This window comes from Ostrea edulis, chromosome 1, assembly GCF_947568905.1.
Source record: "Ostrea edulis chromosome 1, xbOstEdul1.1, whole genome shotgun sequence".
Taxonomy (NCBI): domain Eukaryota; kingdom Metazoa; phylum Mollusca; class Bivalvia; order Ostreida; family Ostreidae; genus Ostrea; species Ostrea edulis.
Genome location: NC_079164.1, coordinates 57,439,855 through 57,460,278, shown reverse-complemented (window position 1 = coordinate 57,460,278; position 20,424 = coordinate 57,439,855). Strand labels below are relative to the sequence as shown.

Genomic DNA, 20,424 nt, shown 5'->3' with positions numbered 1-20,424 from the left:
ATTGAACAACTTTTGTTCAATAATGCTTTTCAAAAAATATGTCGTTTTAAAGATATGAGGCGTCAAATATTTACGATTTTGGCCCTTAAAATCTCTAATTACGTAACATATGACCTACTTTTTGATTTGATAAGATCAAGCTCGTTGAGATGAACATTTCCGCTTCTACAACTTATTATAAAATATTAATAGTTTCTGAGATATTCTGAAAAACATTTGGACCCTTCTGAACCCCTAATTTAAAGGGCCAGCCCGTTTTGCTTGATATCGTAAGAAAGGCCTTGTCATTTGAAACATTTTTTGCTCAACAAGTATTTAGAAATTCTTTACCGTTCTCGAGTTATCTCTACAAGAAATATTTAGGGGCCAAACTGTTGCTCCCTAACGGGGCCACATAGGGAAAAAACGAAATGTACATATTGTTTAGATTATCATTCTGAACAACTTTTGTTCAAGAATACTTTTCAAAATATTTGTCGTTTTCAAGATATGAGGCGTCAATTATTTATGATTTTGGCCCTTAAAATCCCTTATTACGTAACATATGACCTACTTTTTGATTTGATAAGAACAAGCTCGTTTAGATGAACATTTCCGCTTCAATGACTTATTACAAAATATTAATAGTTTCTGAGATATTCTCATCAACCTTTGGACCCTTCTGGGCCCCTAATTTAAAGGGTCAGCCCCTTTTGCTTGATATCGTAAGAAAGGTCATGACATTTCAAACATTTTTTGTTCAACTAGTATTTAGAAATTCTTTACCGTTCTGGAGTTATTTCTAGAAGTAATTTTTAGGGGCCAAACTGTAGCTCCCTAACGGGGCCACATAGGGTAAAAACGAAATATGCATATTGTTCAGATCATCATTCTGAACAACTTTTGTTCTTTATTGCTTTTCAAAATATTTGTCGTTTTCGAGATACAAGGGGTAAAATTTTTTATGGTTTTGGCCCTTAAAATCCCTTATTACGTAACATATGACCTAAATTTTTATATGAATAAATTTGGATTGTTGAGATGAACATTTTTTGTTCTTTGACTTATACCAAAATATTAACGATTTTTGAGATAATTGATCTAGACTTTGAGCCCTTCTAGATCCCTAAGTGAAGGGGCTAGCCCCTAAATCTTGATATTTTTGAAAAGATCTCATAAATGTGCACAACTTTTGTTCTACATGTCTTAACAAAATATTTGCAAGAAAAAGATATTGGAGATCAAAGGTCAAAAATCGCCGAAATCGGCGAAAAATTTTGGCATCCATTTTTTCAGGTCCAGGAGAGCTTTTAGGCAAATCGCCTCCGGTAAAATCGAATCCCCCACAAATCTTCTAAAATGTTTACTCTATCTTGTGTAGAAATTTCAAGACTCTAGCTTCAAAACTAACGGAGGAGATGTGTGGACAACAAGACCCTTCAAAAAGTCACTAAAAGAGAGATAACTCCTGACCGGAAGTGACGTCAAGCACGAAATTTTGCAATCGAAGTCTTGTCACCAAAAGACATCTTTCCTGAAAATTTCGTGAAAATCGATCGAGAAATGGCTGAGAAAAACGCGTGTACTACCAAGGAAAATAATAATAATAATAATGAAGAAGAAGAACGCGAACAATAATAGTAAGGTCTTCCGCAGGAGACGGAAGACCTTAAAAGGTCTTCCGCAGGAGACGGAAGACCTTAATAAACAGTAGAATCACTAGAAGGTCTTCCGTTGGAAACGGAAGACCTTAATAACTAGGTCTTCCGTTTGAACACTTCCGGTACACAGCTTTCTGTTCTTACGAGAATCATTCAAATATATCAGAGAATGCCTTTTCAAGACATGAGAGGTGTGTTAATGAAGTTGTCACCCATTTATCGTAACTTCCGGTGACGGCCGGAAGTAATATTCAGATGTGTTTTCCCATAAACCACACCGACTCTCTATTGTCTATATTCCCTGAAAGTTTCACGTTTCTTTTTGAAAGAGTTCTCAAGAAAAAGAAGCAGAGTAAAAAAAATAATAGTGCCTTACTACCAACCGGAAGTGAATTTTGAAAAATAAAATTGTCTTAACTCTAGATGTTGATACTGTTCTTAAAATATTTGAAAATCATGTCAAACACTTGAAATATAAACGAGATTTATGGGGACACAAAGACGAAAGGTATAAGAGTATTTTATCGAGAAACTGGAAGTAGGCGTTTTGACTACCGACGGGGTCAACATTCTTTGAATACTCTGAAAGAGACTTAATAAACTAGTGTAGGTTTCAATTTAAAAGAAAAAGTTTGAAATTAGTGATTCTTTCAATCACTTCCGGTTACGACCGGAGGTGATAACGAAAAACAACTTAATGTGCATGCACTATGCAATCGAGACATCTATAATACCTAAAAGTTTCATTTGTTCCTCTTTAGTCGTTTTTGAGATTACCTCCGGACAAGATGATTTTTTTTGAAAATTGGAAATCCGACATATCTTACGAACGGAAGTAGATTTAGTTAAAATGAAAGATCGTGTCTAAGGGTACTGCAATTCTCTATCATCTTCATAATTGGCAAGAAAATCCATTTAGACATCTTTCAGAAATCGTGTTGAAAAAAAATTGAATATAGTAAAATTTTCAACCACTTCCTGTTGAAACCGGAAGTGACGTACACTTATATACAAAATAGTTTTAAGATGGACTATCGCTAATCTATAACCCCTGAAAGTTTCAAGTGTATATCTATCTTCGTTGCGGAGATATCAGGAAAATAAAGTCTAAATTCGTCCACACCATATCTAACGACCGGAAGTGAATTTTACAAAAATTGTTTGACGTTACTCTAGACATTTACAGTGACTATAATATATGTAAAACTCAACTCCTTAACTTGTTTCATGACCGAGATTTATGGCACTGAAAAATGAAAGAATGAATAATCTTTCTTTGATATAACCGGAAGTTGGAGATTCAACTTCCGGCGGGATCTACATTTTTTGAGAATTAGAACGAGTCCTACTAAACCGATATAAGTTTCAATTTAAAAGAAATAAGTTTGAAATTGATGATTCATTTAAGTACTTCCGGTGACGACCGAAAGTGATGGCAACAAAAAATAATACGTGCATGCACCATAGAGAAAATAGATCTATCATCCCTGAAAGTTTCATTTGATTATCTTTAGTGGTTTTCAAGTTTACGCCCGGACAAAGTTACTTTGAAAAACCGGAAAATCGGACGTATCTCACGAACAGAAGTGAATTTTGAAAAAATGAAAAAATACTTCGAGGTACCATCGTTCTCTATAATCTGTGAAAGTTTCATGAAAATTCATCGAACGGTCTCGGAGACGAAAGGGAAAAAAAATAAGAAGAAGAACTAGACACTCATTACTAGTAATGAATAGGTCTTCCGTTAGACCACTTCCGGTAAAGAGCTTTCTATTCCTACGAAAACCATTTAAATGTATCAGAAAATGTGCCTTAACAATAAATGAGAAATGTATTGTCGAATTTTTTATTCCTTTCTCGTAACTTTCGGTGACGACCGGAAGTATTATTCAGATGCGTTTTCCTATAAATGACATCGACTCTTTACTGTCTATATTCCCTGAAAATTTCACGTCTCTATCTGAAAGAGTTCTCAACAAAAAGAAGTAGACTAAAGAAAGAAGAAGTAGTAGGTTACTACCGACCGGAAGTCAATTTTGAAAAACTTTAGAAGTTGATACATTTATTAAGACATGTGAAAATCATATGAAAGACTTCAAATATAAGCGATATTTATGGGGACAAAGAGACGAAAAGTAAAAAGGTATTTTATCAAGAAACCGGAAGTAGTCGTTTTGACTACCGACAGAGTCAATATTCTTTTGACACTTTGAAAGAGAGTTAATAAACTAGTATAAGTTTCAATTTAAAGGAAAAAGTTTGAAATTTGCGATTCTTTCCAGCACTTCCAGTGACGACAGGAAGTGACGGTCGACATGTTTAACCCCCTGCTGCACGCTTACAAACGGAGATTGATCATCCCTGAATATTTGATGAACCTATATTTTACATTTTCCAAGAAAAATGCTGGACAAAATTCCTTTTGAGAAACAGAAAATCGGCCATATTTTCCGACCGGAAGTGAATTTTGTAAAAAAAAAAAATAATTATAGCAAGGTCATTTCATAAGACATTATTTCTGAAAATTTGAAGAAAATATATTCAGCCATCTCTGAAAAATCACTCGAAGAAATACGAAAATCAACATTTTTTCAAATACTTCCGTTATAGACCGGAAGTGACGGACAAAAAAATTGAATGTATATGTACAATGGACTAATGTTAGTTGATCAACTCTACAAGTTGCAAGCGTCTATCTATATTCATTATTGAGAAACTGAAGAAACAAGGTTTGAATATGTCCACCCCATATCTCACGACCGGAAGTGAATTTTACATAAACATTGAAACATACTTTAGACATTTATAGTGTCTATAACATATGTAAAATTCAAATCATTAACTTGTTTTATGACCGAGATTTATGGCACTGAAAAATGAGAGAATGAATAGTCTTTCTTTGATATAACCGGAAGTTGGAGATTCAACTTCCGGTGGGGTCAACATTTTTTGAGAATTAGAACGAGATCTACTAAACCGAAATAGGTTTCAATTTGAAAGAAAAAAGTTTGAAATTTATGATTCATTAATCACTTCCGGTGACGACCGGAAGTGTTGGCCGATCATTCTAAACCGCCTACTGCACGCCTGCAAAGTGAGATCTATCAACTCTGAAAATTTGATGACTCTATCTTTTACTGTTTCTGAGAAAAACGCTAAACAACGAAAACAGCTAATAAGCCGTATTTGCCGACCGGAAGTGAATTTTACAAAAATATTTGAGGTTTCTCTAGATATTTATAGTGACTATAATATATGTAAAACTCAACTCATTAACAAGTTTCATGACCGAAATGTATGGCACTGAAAAATGAGAGAATGAATAGTCTTTCTTTGATATAACCGGAAGTTGGAGATTCAACTTCCGGTGGGGTCAACATTTTTTGAGAATTAGAACGAGACCTAGTAAACTGATATAGGTTTCAATTTGAAAGAAAAAAGTTTGAAATTGATGATTTATTTAATCACTTCCGGTGACGACCGGAAGTGACGGTGACAAAAAATATTACGTGCATGCACCATAGAGAAAATAGATCTATCATCCCTGAAAGTTTCATTTGATTATCTTTAGTGGTTTTCAAGTTTACCCCCGGACAAAGTTTCTTTCAAAAACCGGAAAATCGGACGTATCTCAAGAACGGAAGTAAATTTTCAAAAAATGAAAAAATACCGCGAGGTACCATCGTTCTCTATAACCTGTGAAAGTTTCAGGAAAATGCATCCAACGGTCTCCGAGACGAAAGGAAAAAGAATAATAACGAGCTATAACTGTGTTGGGATGCCAACACAAATGTCTCCGAACACCTCCCCATGTCATAAATGGTTTTTGATGCCAGATATGCATTCAGGATTCTCAAAAAACCCTTAAAACTGAATTTAGTTGAAATCCGACGGACTTGATTTTTGGCCGCCATTTTCTTCAATGGTGGCCATTTTGAAAAATTTGAAAATTGATTGGAAGGAAATACTGATGATAGAAATGAATTGTGGACCTAACATTTACCCCAGAACCCAAATGTTGTAGAAATTTTAACACTTTGAAATATTTCGGTATAAGAAGAATAAGAAGAAGAAGAAAAAGAAAATAAGAATAATAAGAAACGGAGCAAAAACAATATGTCTCCGACACTTTGTGTTCGGACACATAATAATAATAAACAGTAGAATCACTATAAGGTCTTCCGTCTGGAACGGAAGACCTTAATAATAATAACTAGATGCGATCTCGTTGCGAGCAACGAGTGGGTCTTCCGTCCAATTTTAGATGTGATGTGATAAGAATTTGACTGAGATTTCCGTTCATAAATAATGATACAAATATATTGTCTAGACGTACAATTTAGCTTCGGTAATGTTTTACAAATATTGATCATTTAAGTGCTATAAATTAAAGAATCTCTACCGCTCTCGGCCACTAATTAAAGGAGTCAGCCTTTTTTTCAACAAAAAACGTTAATAACGTTATTTACTGCGATACAAATTCGACTGATCAGGCGAGACATGTCGCCTGGAAGCCTTTTTTAAGAATATCATTCTAGATATATCTCGCAAAACTGAACAAAGTTTGTTCTACATGTCCTATTAAAATTTTCTTGAAAAAAAAGTTATTGATTGCGACATTTATCAGACTGTTAAGGCGAGTCATAAGGCCCGTGGGCCTTTTTCTTGATATCGTTTGAAAGATCTTGCAAAACTGAACAACTTTTGTTCTACATGTCTTATGAAAAAATTTTCGAGAAAAAAGTTATTGATTGTGACACTAATCAAACTGTTCAGGCGAGCCATGAGGCCCGTTCGCCTTTTTCATGATGTTGTTCGAAAGACTTTGCAAAACTGAACAACTTTTGTTGTAGATGTCTGATTAAAAGTTTCTTGACAAAATGTTATAGCTTGCAACAATAACCCAACTGTTCAGGTGAGCCATGGGACCCGCAGTCCTATTTATTAACATCGTTAGTTTACGCTTGCAAAACTGAACAACATTTGTTCTACATGTCTTATCAAAAGTTTCTCGAGAAAAAAAGTTATTGATTGTGACACTAATCAAACTGTTCAGGCAAGCCATGAGGCCCGTTCGCCTTTTTGATGATGTTGTTCGAAAGATCTTGCAAAACTGAACAACTTTTGTTCTAGATGTCTTATTAAAAGTTTCTTGACAAATATGTTATAGATTGCAACAATAACCCAACTGTTCAGGTGAGCCATGAAATCTGAAGGCCTATTTATTAACATCGTTAGTTAACGCTTGCGAAACTGAACAACTTTTGTTCTACATGTCTTGTCAAACGTTTCTCGAGAAAAAAGTTATTAATGTTATTAAATGTGATACAAATTCGATAGTTCAGGCGAGCCATGACGCCCTGAGGCCTAGTTTTTGATATCATTAGATAGATCTTGCAAAACTGAACAACTTTTGTTCTACATGTCTTATCAAAAGTTTCCTGAGAAAAAAGTTAATCATTGTAACAGAAATTCAATGGTTCAGGCGAGCCATGAGGCCTATGGGCCCATTTCTTGATATGACACGAAAAATCTCAATAAACTGTACAACTTTTGTTATATATGTCTAAGCAAAATATTTACGAGTAAAAAGTTATGATTTAAAACGTCGAAAAAAATGGGACACTTTTGTAAACTCCATTTTCGACTCCTACCGAGCTTCCATACTAGGCACTTCCAGAAATTTTTAAAACCCATGTGCACAACTACAACATGTTGTCTAACATCCCTGAAAATTTCAGCACTCTAGCTTTTATCGTTTTTGAGATGTTGGCTGGACAAAATGGTCATCTGAAAATCGATAAAAGGGGGATAACTTCCAACCGGAAGTGATTTTTCAAAAATTGAAATGGTGGTACAAACTTCAAATGGCAATGCATCAATCCTGAAAATTTGAAGCAAATCGATCCAGCCATCTCCGAGAAATCTTCTGCACAAAAATCGGTAAGGAGAAAAAAAAAAGAATAATAATAAGAAGAAAAGTTAAAAATCAACAATAGAATAATAGAAGGGTCTTCCGCTGAAGACGGAAGACCCTAATAAGAATAATAAGAAACGGAGCAAAAACAATATGTCTCCGACACTTTGTGTTCGGAGACATAATAATAAGAAAAGTGAAAAATCAACAATAGAAAAATAGAAGGGTCTTCCGCTGAAGACGGAAGACCCTAATACAAAGAAAAGTGAAAAGTCAACAATAGAATAATAGAAGGTTCTTCCGCTGAAGACGGAAGACCCTAATAACAAGCTATAACTGTGTTGGGATGCCAACACAAATGTCTCCGAACACCTCCCTATGTCAGAAATGCTTTTTGATGCCAGATATGGACTCAGAATCCTCAATAAACCCTAGGAAGTAAACTAAGTTGAAATCCGACGGAATTGATTTTTGGCCGCCATTTTCTTCAATGGCGGCCATTTTGAAACATTCGAAAATAGACAGGAAGGAAATACTGATGCTAGAAAAGAACTGTGGACCCTCAATTGACCAAAGAACCCAAATGCTGTAGAGATTTTAACACTTTCAAATATTTCGGTATATTGTGGCCATTTTGAAAATGGCGGCTCCAAAAAAAATTTGATGGTGGAAATGGACTCTAGGTCACAATATTACCCTAGAAATAAAATTTGGTTGAAATCTGACAACTTTGATTTTTTGACGTTTTTGGCGGTCACTTTGAAACGGCGGCCATTTTGAAAATTTGGAAAGTTGATTACACCCCTCCTTATGACCCCCTATCAGTTCACAAAGTTTGAAGTCGATCAGTCGAAGCACTTTCATATAATCGCGCGGACAAATTTCTCACTAAAGAAGAGGAATAATAAAAAGAAAAGAATAACGAGCTATAACTGTGTTGGGATGCCAACACAAATGTCTCCGAACACCTCCCCATGTCAGAAATGCTTTTCGATGCCAGATATGCACTCAAAATCCTCAATAAACCCTAGGAAGTAAATCCGACGGACTTGATTTTTGTCCGCCATTTTCTTCAATGACAGCCATTTTGAAACATTCGAAAATAGATAGGAAGGAAATATTGATGCTAGAAATGAGCTGTGGACCCTCAATTGACCCTAGAACCCAAATGCTGTGGAACTTTTAACACTTTCAAATATTTCGATATATGGTGGCCATTTTGAAAATGGCGGCTCAAAAAAAAAATCGATGGTGGAAATGGAATCACGGTCACAATATTATCCTAGAAATAATATTTGGTAGAAATCCGACAATTTTGATTTTTTTGACATTTTTGGCGGCCATTTTGAAAATTTGGAAAGTTGATTGCACCCCTCCTCATGTCCCCCTATCAACTCACAAAGTTTGAAGTTGATCAGTCGAAGCATTTTCATATAATCTCGCGGACAAATTTCTCGCTAAAGAAGAGGAATAATAAGAAGAAAAGATTAAGAAGAAGAAGGAGAAGAAGAAGAATAAGAATAATAAGAAACGGAGCAAAAACACTTTATGTTCGGAGAAATAATAAGAAACAGAGTAAAAACAATATGTTCCCAAACTTTGTTTGGGGAACATAATTATGCAGTGTAATTCTAATTGTGAATTCAATATTTTAAGATTTTGATTTTTGTACAGGTCGTCCTCTAATGTACAGATACATGACTAATCTAAATACGAAAAAGATTCTTAACTTGATATACTACATGTGTATTTCTGTAATTATGTCTCCGAACACAAAGCGTCGGAGACATATTGTTTTTGCTCCGTTTCTTATTATTATGTCTCCGAACACAAAGTGTCGGAGACATATTGTTTTTATTCCGTTTCTTATTATGTCTCAGAGCACAAAGCGTCGGAGACATATTGTTTTTGCTCCGTTTCTTATTATTCTTATCATTATGTCTCCGAACACAAAGTGTCAGAGACATATTGTTTTTGCTCCGTTTCTTATTAAGGTCTTCCGTTCTTCACGGAAGACCTTATAGTGATTCTACTGTTTGTTATTAAGGTCTTCCGTTTCCAACGGAAGACCTTCTAGTGATTCTACTGTTTATTATTATGTCTCCGAACACAAAGTGTCGGAGACATATTGTTTTTGCTCCGTTTCTTATTATTCTTATTATGTCTCCGAACACAAAGTGTCGGAGACATATTGTTTTTGCTCCGTTTCTTATTATTATTATTTTCTTCTTATTCTTATATTCCTCTTCTTTAGAGAGAAATTTGTCCGACCGATTTTGTGAAAGTGCTTCGACAGATCCACTTCAAACTTTGTGAGCTGATAGAGGGTCACTAGGAGGGGTGCATTCAACTTTTCAAATTTTCAAAATGGCCGCCGTTTCAAGATGGCGGCCAAAAAACGTCTAAAACTCAAGGTTCTCGGATTTCAACCAAATTCTATCTCTAGGGTAATTTAGTGACCCCGGGTCCATTTCCATTAACAAAAAAAAATTTTGAGACACCATTTTCAAAATGGACGCCATATACCGAAATATTTGAAAGTGTTAAAATCTCTACAACATTTGAGTTCTGGGGTAAATGGAGGGTCCACAGTTCATTTCTAGCATCAGTAATTCCTTCCAATCAATTTTCAAATGTTTCAAAATGGCCGCCATTGAAGAAAATGGCGGTCAAAAAACAAGTCCGTCGGATTTCAACCAAATTTAGTTTCTAGGGTTTTTTGAGGATCCTGAGTGCATATCTGGCATCAAAAAGCATTTCTGACATGGGGAGGTGTTCGGAGACATTTGTGTTGGCATCCCAACACAGCTATAGCTCGTTATTCTGATTTTCTTCTTCTTCTTTTTATTACTCTTCTTTCCAGAGAAATTTGTCCGCTCGATTTTATGAAAGTGTTTCGACAGATCCACTTCAAACTTTGTGAGCTGATAGGGGGTCATGAGGAGGGGTGCAATCAACTTTCAAAATTTTCAATATGGCTGCCGTTTCAAAATGGCGGCCAAAAACGTCCAAAAACCAAGGTTGTCGGATTTCAACCAAATTCTATTTCTAGGGTAATTTGGTGACCCCGAGTTCATTCCCACCATCAAAAAAATTTTTTGAGCCGCCATTTTAAAAATGGCCGCCATATACAAAAATATTTGAAAATGTTAAAATCTCTACAACATTTGGTTTCTAGGGTAATTGGAGGGTCCACAGGTCATTTCTAGCATCAGTATTTCCTTCCAATCTATTTTCAAATGTTTCAAAATGGCCCCCATTGAAGAAAATGGCTGCCAAAAAACAAGTCCGTCGGATTTCAATCAAACTTAGTTTCTAGGGTTTTTGAGGATCCTGAATCCACATCTGGCATCAAAAACCATTTCTGACATAGAGAGGTGTTCGGAGACATTTGTGTTGGCATCCCAACACAGTTATAGCTCGTTATTCTTATTATTATTTTCTTATTTTTCCTCTTCTTTAGTGAGAAATTTGTCCGCTCGATTTTATGAACATGCTTCGACTGATCCACTTCAAACTTTGTGAGCTGATAGAGGGTCATTAGGAGGGGTGGAATCATCTTTTCAAATTTTCAAAAAATGTCAAAAAACCAAGGTTGTCGGATTTCAACCAAATTCTATTTCTAGGGTATTTTAGTGACCCCGAGTCCATTTCCACCATCAAATTTTTTTTTTGAGCCGCCATTTTCAAAATGACCGCGATATACTGAAATTTTTCAAAGTGTTAAAATCTGTACAACATTTGGGTTCTGGGGTAAATTGAGGATCCAAAATTCATTTCTAGCATCAGTATTTCCTTCCAATCAATTTTCAAATGTTTCAAAATGGCCGCCATTGAAGAAAATGGCGGCCAAAAATCAAGTCCGTCGGATTTCAACCAAATTTAGTTTCTCGGGTTTTTTGAGGATCCTGAGTGCATATCTGGCATCAAAAACAATCTCTGACATGGGGAGGTGTTCGGAGACATTTGTGTTGGCATTCCAACACAGTTATATCAAGAAATAGGCCCATGGGCCTCATGGCTCACCTGAACCACTGAATTTCCGTTACAATGATTAACTTTTTTCTCACGAAACTTTTGGTAAGGCATGTAGAATAAAAGTTTTTCAATTTTGAAAGATCTATTTAAAGATTTCTTTAAAAAGGCTTCCAGGCGTCATGGCTCGCCTGAACAGTCGAATTTGTGTCGCAATTAATAACATTGATAACTTTTTTCTCGAGAAACTTTTGACAAGACATGTAGAACAAAAGTTGTTCAGTTTTGCAAGCGTTAACTAACGATGTTAAGAAATAAGCCTGCGGGTCTCATGGCTCACCTGAACAGTTGGGTTATTGTTGCAAGCTATAACATTTTGTCAAGAAACTTTTAATCAGACATCTAGAACAAAAGTTGTTCAGTTTTGCAAGATTTTTCGAACAACATCATGAAAAAGGCGAACGGGCCTCATGGCTCGCCTGAACAGTTTGATCAGTGTCACAATTACTAACTTTTTTCTCGAGAATCTTTTGATAAGACATGTAGAACAAAAATTGTTCAGTTTTGCAAGATCTTTCAAACGATATCACGAAAAAGGCCTACGGGCCTTATGACTCGCCTTAAGAGTCTGATAAATGTCACATAACTTTATACTCGTAAATATTTTGTTTAGACATATATAACAAAAGTTGTACAGTTTATTGAGATCTTTCGTGCCGTATCAAGAAATGGACCAATGGGTCTCATGGCTCGCCTGAACCATTGAATTTCTGTTACAATGATTAACTTTTTCCTCACCAAATCTTGATAAAACACGTAGAATAAAAGTTGTTCAGTTTTGCAAGATATATCTAATGATATCAAAAAATAGGCCTACGGGCGTCATGGCTCGCCTGAAAAGTCGAATTTATATCACAGTTAATAACATCAATAACTTTTTTCTCGAGAAACTTTTGATAAGACATGTAGAACAAAAGTTCTTCAGATTCGCAAGCGTTAACTAACGATGTTAAGAATAAGGCCTATGGGTCTCATGGCTCACCTGAACAGTTGGGTTATTGTTGCAATCTATAACATTTTAGTCAAGAAACTTTTAATGAGACATCTAGAGCAAAAGTTGTTCAGTTTTGCAAGATGTTTCAAACAACATCATGAAAAAGGCGAACGGGCCTCATGGCTCCCTGAACAGTTTGATTAGTGTCACAATCAATAACTTTTTTCTCGAAAAACTTTTGATAAGACATGTAGAACAAAAGTTGTTCAGTTTTGCAAGATTTTTCAAACGATATCAAGAAAAAGGCCCACGGGCCTTATGACTCGCCTTAACAGTCTGATAAATGTCGCAATCAATAACTTTTTTCTCAAGAAAATTTTAATAGGACATGTAGAACAAAATTTGTTCAGTTTTGCGAGATATATCTAGAATGATATAAAAAAAAATAGGCCTCCAGGCGACATGACTCGCCTGATCAGTCTCGAATTTGTATCGCAGTAAATAACATTATTAACTTTTTTGTCGAAAAAAAGGCTGACCCCTTTAATTAGTGGCCGAGAGTGGCAGAGATTATTTAATTTATAGCACTTAAATGATCAATATTTGTAAAACATTACCGAAGCTAAATTGTATGTCTAGACAATATATTTGTATCATTATTTATGAATGAAAATCTCAGTCAAATTCTTATCTCATCACATCTAAAATTGGACGGAAGACCCACTCGTTGCTTGCAACGAGATCGCATCTAGTTATTATTATTATTATTTTCTTCTTATTTTTCCTCTTCTTTAGTGAGAAATTTTTCCGCTCGATTATATGAAAGTGCTTCGACCGATCCACTTCAAACTTTGTGAGCTGATAGGGGGTCATTAGGAGGGGTGCAATCAACTTTTCAAATTTTCAAAATGGCTGCCGTTTCAAGATGGCGGCCAAAAAACGTCAAAAACTCAAGGTTGTCGGATTTCGACCAAATTCTATTTTTAGGGTAATTTGGTGACCCCGAGTCCATTTCCACCATCAAATTTATTTTTCAGCCGCCATTTTCAAAATGGCCGCCATATCCCTAAATATTTGAAAGTGGTAAAATATTTACAACATTTGGGTTCTGGGATAAATTGAGGGTTTACAATTCATTTCTAGCATCAGCATTTCCTTCCATTCAATTTTGAAATGTTTCAAAATGGCCGCCATTGAAGAAAATGGCGGCCAAATATCAAGTCCGTCGGATTTCAACCAAATTTAGTTTCTAGGGTTTCTTGAGGATCCTGAGAGCATATCTGGCATCAAAAATCATTTCTGACATGGGGAGGTGTTCGGAGACATTCGTGTTGGCATCCCAACACAGTTATAGTTCGTTATTCTTATTTTCTTCTTTTTCTTTTTATTCCTCTTCTTTCCAGAGAAATTTGTCCGCTCGATTTTATGAAAGTGTTTCAATAGATCAACTTCAAACTTTGTGAGCTGATAGGGGGTCATTAGGAGGGGTGCAATCAACTTTCGAAATTTTCAAAATGGCCGCCGTTTCAAAATGGCGGTCAAAAACGTCAAAAAATCAAGGTTGTCGGATTTCAACCAAATTTTATTTCTAGGGTAATTTGGTGACTCCGAGTTCATTCCCACCATCAAAAAAAATTTTGAGCCACCATTTTTAAAATGGCCGCCATATACCGAAATATTTGAAAATGTTAAAATCTCTACAACATTTGATTTCTGGGGTAATTGGAGGGTCCACAGTTCATTTCTAGCATCAGTATTTCCTTCCAATCTATTTTCAAATGTTTCAAAATGGCCGCCATTGAAGAAAATGGCGGCCAAAAATCAAATCCGTCGGATTTCAACCAAACTTAGTTTCTAGGGTTTTTTGAGGATCCTGAGTGCATATCTGGCATCAAAAAGCATTTCTGACATGGGGAGGTGTTCGGAGACATTTGTGTTGGCATCCCAACACAGTTATCGCTCGTTATTATTATTTTTATTCTCTTTTTATAGATTATGACTTGTAGCTGAGCAATAGGGTATTTTCATTGCCATCCGTCACTTCCGCCCGTCACCGGAAGTGAACAAAAGAAATGTCAAATTTCAAACTAATGCTTTTGAAACAAAACTTGCATAGATTAATTAGGTCTCTTTCGACGTTTCAGAAAATGTTAAACTTTAAGGAAGTTTAATTAGGAACTTCCGGTTTTAAGAGAAAAACTTCAAAAAATTGGTCTTTTTTTTTTGTCCTCGTATATCTCGCTTAGTTATCAACATTTTAATACGATGTTTCAAGATATTATTGACATTATCCATCTCTGTAGAACTCTTTAATACTATTTCAAAATTCTCTTCCGGTCGCAAGTTACGGCCGAATTTTTGTTTTTCAAATTACATTTTGTTCGGGCGTTTTCTTCTAAACGATTAGCGATTGAGTCTTTATACTTTTAGGAATGATAGATAGTGACCTGTAGCTCTGTAATAAAGGTTTATCATTGCTATCCGTCATTTCCGGCCGTCACCGGAAGTGAACAAAAGAAACATCAAATTTCAGAGTTATGCTTTTGAAACAAAACTTGCATAGGTTCATTGGGTCTCTTCGGAGTTTCAGAAAATTTTAGACTTACCGGAAGTTTAACCTACAACTTCCGTTTTTTAGAGGAACCCTTCGAAAAAATGGTCTTTCTTTGTTCTCATATATCTCGCTTATCTATCAACTTTTTAATTCGATGTTTAAAGATATTATTGACATTATCCATCTCTGGGATACCCTTTTGATACTATTTCAAAATTCACTTCCGGTCGCGAGTTAGGGCCAAATTTCCGTTTTTCAAATGACATTTTGGTTGGCCGTTTTTTTCATAAACGGTTAATAATAGAGTCTTTCAACTTTCAGGATATGATTGGTGGTGACTTGTAGCTTTCTAAAATGATTTATAATTGTCATCCGTCACTTCCGGCCGCCACCGAACGTGAACGAAAGAAACGTCAAATAAATTTACACTTTTCAAACAAAATGTGTGCTTGAAATAATTACGTGTCTTTTGGAGTTTCAGAAAATGTTACAGTTACCGGAAGTTTAAACAACAACTTCCGGTTTTTAGAAAAAAACTTCGAAAAAGTGTTCTTTCTTTGCTATCATATCTCTCGCTTATAAATGAAGCGTTTGTTATAATTTTCACATATACAATTGACATTATCCATCTTCAGAGTTTAGTGAATTATTTGGTGTTTTTTTTTCAAAAGTCACTTCCGTTCGTTAATATCTACGATTTCCGTTGTTGTTTTTTTCTCCGGGCGTTTTCTAATGAATAATCAAAGATTGAATCTTGAAACTTTCAGGAAAGCTAGATGGTGAAATGTAGATGTGAAATACGTGTTTCAATTTTCCTGCCGTCACTTCCGTCATCCACCGGAAGTACCTTAAAAATATGTAATTTTTCATTTTTTTTTTAATTCAAATGCTCATAACATTATTTAATAGAGTTTAATGTCATACCATTTTCACCGGAAGTTGGTTGTTCGAAACCGGAAGTTGTCCCAAAACTCTGCATTTTTCACCGAAATATTTAGTGTGGGTTCCTACACGGTAAGTGTGGAATTTTCAATCGTTTTATGGACTCCCAAGATACTCGAAAGTGAATAAAACAAAACCGAAATTGTTTGTAATTGATACATCACGTCTTACATGTATATGTTTATCACTGTTTTTTTAAAAAAAAAAATAGGTGTTTATTCCATTCATGTATAGTCGTTCTTCAATAATTGAATTCTCCCAGTCAAGATCCTATCTCGTCAGAAATTGGACGGAAGACCTATTCGTTGCTCGCAACAAGATTATTTCTAGTTCTTATTATTATTTTCTTCTTCTTATTTTTCCTCTTCTTTAGTGAGAAATTTGTCCGCACGATTATATGAACACGCTTCGACTGATCCACTTCAAACTTTCTGAGCTGATAGGGGATCACTAGGAGGGGTGCGATCAACTTTTCCAATTTTCAAAATGGCCGCCGTTTCAAGATGGCAGCCAAAAAACGTCAAAAACTCAAGGTTGTCAGATTTCAACCAAATTCTATTTCTAGGGTAATTTAGTGACCCCAAGTCAATTTCCACCATCAACTTTTTTTTGAGCCGCCATTTTCAAAATGGCCGCCATACACCGAAATATTTGAAAGTGTTAAAATCTCTACAACATTTGAGTTCTAGGGTAAATGGAGGGTCCACAGTTCATTTCTAGCATCAGTATTTCATTCCAATCAATTTTCAAATGTTTCAAAATGGCCGCCATTGAAGAAAATGGCGGCCAAAAATCAAGTCCGTCGGATTTCAACCAAATTTAGTTTCTAGGGTTTTTTGAGGATCCTGAGTGCATATCTGGCATCAAAAAGCATTTCTGACATGGGGAGGTGTTCGGAGACATTTGTGTTGGCATCCCAACACAGTTATAGCTCGTTCTTATTATTCTTTTCTTCTTATTTTTCCTCTTCTTTAGTGAGAAATTTGTCCGACCGATTTTCTGAAAGTGCTTCGACAGATCCACTTCAGACTTTGTGAGCTGATAGGGGGTCACTAGGAGGGGTGCATTCAACTTTTCAAATTTTCAAAATGGCCGCCGTTTCAAGATGGCTGCCAAAAAATATCAAAAATTCAAGGTTGTCAGATTTCAACCAAATTCTATTTCTAGGGTAATGTGGTCACCTCGAGTCCATTTCCACCATCAAAATTTTTCTTTGAGCCGCCATTTTCAAAATGGCCGCCATATACCGAAATATTTGAAAGTGTTAAAATCTCTACAATATTTGGGTTCTGGGGTAAATGGAGGGTCCACAATTCATTTCTAGCATCAGTATTTCCTTCCAATCAATTTTAAAATGTTTGAAAATGGCCACCATTGAAGAAAATGGCGGCCAAAAATCAAGTCCGTCGGATTTCAACCAAATTCAGTTTTTAGGGTTTTTTGAGAATCCTGAGTGCATATATGACATCAAAAAGCATTTCTGACATGGGGAGGTGTTCGGAGACATTTATGTTGGCATCCCAACACAGTTATACCTCGTTATTATTATTGTTGTTATTTTTCTTACCGATTTTGTGCACGCGATTTCTCATAAACGGCTTGATAGATTTTTATGAAACTCTCAGGAAAAATGTAAAATGGTATTGTCTAGAAAGGTATTTTTCATTTTTGCGAAAATCACTTCCGGTCGCAAGTTACGGCCGAATTTCCGTTTTTCAAATGGCATTTTGTCCGGGCGTTTTCTCATAAAGAGTTAAATATTGGGTCTTCAAACTTTCAGGGATGATAGATGGTGACATGTAGCTATGCAATAAGGTGTTGTCATTGCCGTACGTCACTTCCGGCCGTCACCGGAAGTGAACAAAAGAAACGTCAAATTTCAAAACTACTCTTTAGAAACAAAACTTGCATAGATTAATTAGGTGTCTTGCGGCGTTTCAGAAAATGTTAGACTTACCGGAAGTTTAACCATTAACTTCCGGTTTTTAGAGAAAAACTTCGAGAAATTGGTCTTTCTTTGTCCTCGTATGTCTCGCTTATTTACGAACCTTTTAATACGATATGTACAGATATTATTGACATTATCCATCTAAAGAGAAACCTTTAGTACTATTTCAAAATTCACCACCGGTCACAAGTTACGGCCGAATTTCCATTTTTCAAATGACATTTTGTACGAGCGTTTTCTCATAAATAGTTAAAGATTGAGTCTCCAAACTTTCAGGGATGATAGATGGTGACATGTAACTATGCAATAAGGTGTTACCATTGCCGTCCGTCACTTCCGGCAGTCACCGGAAGTGAACAAAAGAAACATCCAATTTTAAAATTATGCTTTTGAAACAAAACTTGCATATATTAATTAGGTCTCCTTCGGCGTTTTAGAAAATGTTAGACTTACCGGAAGTTTAACCATTAACGTCCGGATTTTAGAGAAAAAAAATTTGAAAATTGGTCTTTCATTGTCCTCGTATATTTCGCTTATTTATGAACCTTGAAATACGATATTTATTGATATTATTGACATTATCCATCTCCAGAGAACCCTTTAATACTATTTCAAAATTCACTTCTGGTCACAAGTTACGGCCGAATATCCGTTTTTCAAATGACATTTTGTCCGGGCATTTTCTCATAAATGTTAACGATTGAGTCTTCAAACTTTAAGAGATGATAGATGGTGAGTTGTAGATGTCTAATAAGGTTTATCATTGCCGTCCGTCAGTTCTGGCCTTCACCGGAAGTGAACAAAAGAAACATCAAATTTCAAAATGATGCTTTTGAAGCAAAACTGCATAGATTAATTAGATCTCTTTCGTCGTTTTATAAAATGATAAACTTACCGGAAGTATAGCCAGCAACTTCCGGTTTTAAGAGAAAAACTTCGAAAAATTGGTCTTTCTTTGTCCTCATATATATCGCTTATAGATCAACTTTTTAATACGATATTTACAGATATTATTGACATTGTCCATATCTACTGTACCCTTGAGCAATATTTCAAAATTCACTTCCGGTCGCGGGTAAGGGCCGACTTTCCGTTTTTCAAATGACATTTTGTCCGGGCGTTTTCTCATGAACGGTTAAAGATCGAGTCTTCACACCTTCAGGCATGAATGATGGTGACTTATAGCTCGATAATAAGGTTAGTCATTGTCATCCGTCATTTCCAACCGTCACCGGAAGTGAACAAATTTCTGCTTTTGAATGAAAACGTGCATGGAATAATTAAGTCTGTTTCGGAGTTTCAGGACATGTTAGACTTACGTCCTATCGCGTCAGAAATTGGACGGAAGACCTATTCGTTACTCGCAACGAGATCATTTCTAGTTATTGTTCTTTTTCTTACCGATTTTGTGCACCCGATTTCTCAAAAACGGCTTGATAGATTTTCATGAAACTTTTAGGAAAGATGTAAGATAGGATTGTCTAGAAAGTTTTGCCGAAATCACTTCCAGTCTCAAGTTACGGCCAAATTTCCGTTTTTCAAATGACATTTTGTCCGGGCGTTTTCTCATAAATGGTTAAAAATCGGGTCTTGAAACTTTCAGGAATGATCGATGGTGACTTCTAGCTGTGCAATAGGGTATTATCATTGTCATCCGTTCATTCTGGCCGTCACCGGAAGTGAACAAAAGAAACGTCAAATTTCAAACTAATGATTTTGAGAGAAAACTTGCATAGATATATTAGATATCTTTCGGCGTTTCAGAAAATGTTAGACTTACCGGAAGTTTAACCAACAACTTCCGGTTTTTAGAGAAAAACTTCGAAAAAATCGTCTTTCTTTGTCCTCGTATATCTCGTTTATTTATCAAACTTTTCATACGATATTTACAGATCTTATTGACATTATCCATTTTAAGAGAACCCTGTAACACTATTTCAAAATTCACTTCCGGTCACAAGTTATGGCCGAATTTCTGTTTTTCAAACGATATTTTGTCCGGGCGTTTACTGATAAATGGTTAACGATTGAGTTCTCGAACTTTCAGGGATGATAGATTATGACTTGTAGCTGTGCAATAGGGTATTATCATTGCCATCCGTCACTTCCGGCCGTCAACGGAAGTGAACAAAAGAAACGTCAAATTTCAAACTAATGCTTTTGAAACAAAACTTGCATAGATTAATTAGGTCTCTTTCGGCGTTTCAGAAAATGTTAGACTTTAAGGAAGTTTAATCAGCAACTTCTGGTTTTAAGAGAAAAACTTCAAAAAATGGTCTTCTTTTATCTTCGTATGTCTCGCTTAGTTATCAACATTTTAATACGATGTTTCAAGATATTATTGACATTATCCATCTCTGTAAAACTCTTTAATACTATTTCGAAATTCTCTTCCGGTTGCAAGTTACGGCCGAATTTTCGTTTTTCAAATAACATTTTGTTCGGGCGTTTTCT

General features: G+C 35.6%; 1 protein-coding gene across 1 annotated transcript in view; it reads right to left on the bottom strand.

Moving 5' to 3' along the window:
* LOC125664643 (sodium-dependent serotonin transporter-like) overlaps nt 1-20,424 on the bottom strand; it is a 161,099-nt gene that overhangs the window by 128,758 nt on the left and 11,917 nt on the right. The window lies entirely within an intron of this gene.